This window comes from Belonocnema kinseyi, chromosome 9 (genome assembly GCF_010883055.1).
Source record: "Belonocnema kinseyi isolate 2016_QV_RU_SX_M_011 chromosome 9, B_treatae_v1, whole genome shotgun sequence".
Lineage (NCBI taxonomy): Eukaryota > Metazoa > Arthropoda > Insecta > Hymenoptera > Cynipidae > Belonocnema > Belonocnema kinseyi.
This window is the reverse complement of record NC_046665.1, coordinates 110,941,892-110,943,288: the sequence shown is the minus strand read 5'-3', so window position 1 is coordinate 110,943,288 and position 1,397 is coordinate 110,941,892.

Below are 1,397 nucleotides of genomic sequence, written 5' to 3'. Positions count from 1 at the left end.
TTTTTTGCATAACATTTTTTTTTTTTTTGAATAAATTTATTTACGAACAAATTTAAAAAAGCAAGTTTTTTATTAAAGGAACGAATTTAAAATAATTATTTTAGCAAAATCAAAGATTTGTGATGGAACTAAATATGCAAACAGTTAAACAAGTAAATGCAAACAAAAACTTAATCGACCAGTTGGAAAGTATAGTTTTCTATACATGAACAATGGAGAACATTTTAAAGTTTCAACTTATTTTTCTCAATAAATACAAAATAAAGAAATAAAGGAAATAATTTAAGGAAACTAAATAAAAAAAACTAAGGAAACTTATATATTTATTAAAAATAAAATAAAAACAGCGTCAAATTCTTTTTAAAAATATGGACTATTGAAGTACATAATAGTTCTGTGAATTTATAGCATTGGTTTATATTATTTTTCATGGTTGCGGTTTAAAAAATGTTATTAGCTCATGTATTAAAACAACAAAAAGACGAAAATTATGGCAATTTTTATGTCAAGTTTTAGTATTAAATGATAATAAAAAAAAATTAAGCAAACTTATTTTGTAAGATTGAGTTACTTCTTATTTCAATTTGAAAAAATGGTTTATATTTATAACATGGCCTTAGCTAAACTGTAGAAGCAACCCGTAATTTCCTTTGACTTTCGAAAATGCTTCTTACACTTTACAGTTGTTAAAAATCTCATGTACCACTTAATTCATTAATATTTAAAAAATGCAACATTTCAGAAGACATTTGTCTAGGTCTATAAAGAAATTGAGGAAAAAATTTTTTTTATAAGTTTTTATAAGGAAATTTCTTTTCAGAATTTTTATTTCTTCAACCAGAAAAAAATAGTAAGGACATATTCAACCACAATTCTGGTTGATTTAACTAGACAGCTTTTTAAGTTTATTTAAATTTAAATAAAACTTAACTGTATCTTCAAATTCACTTTTCTACTAATTTCCAAAAAAATTATAACTTAAATAAAAAGTAAACTTTTAAATTCAAATTTGTTATTACTATTTTATACTAACATCTTTGCTACATTTTGGGTATAGTTTTGATTTTAAAAAGTCTTTAGAGTTTTCGAATTCCTTCAAGACCTTTTCTACTCAATTAAAATTATTTTTCCATTCACTTATAAAGTAAAATTAGATTATTACCATTTTGGATTTTAAATGCACTATAATTTGGCGCGACCGAATATATAGCTGCCTGTCGCGCCTCTACAAACATGTGGCGGAACCAATCGGTACATGTCGTGCCTTTACAAGCATGCGGTCGAACTAAAAGCAATATATTGTGACGTACTGGACCGTCACGTGTCGTAATTGAATGAACAGGTGTAGTCAATCTTTAGTAGTTATCCGCGCGCATATTCAAATAGATATAGAATAT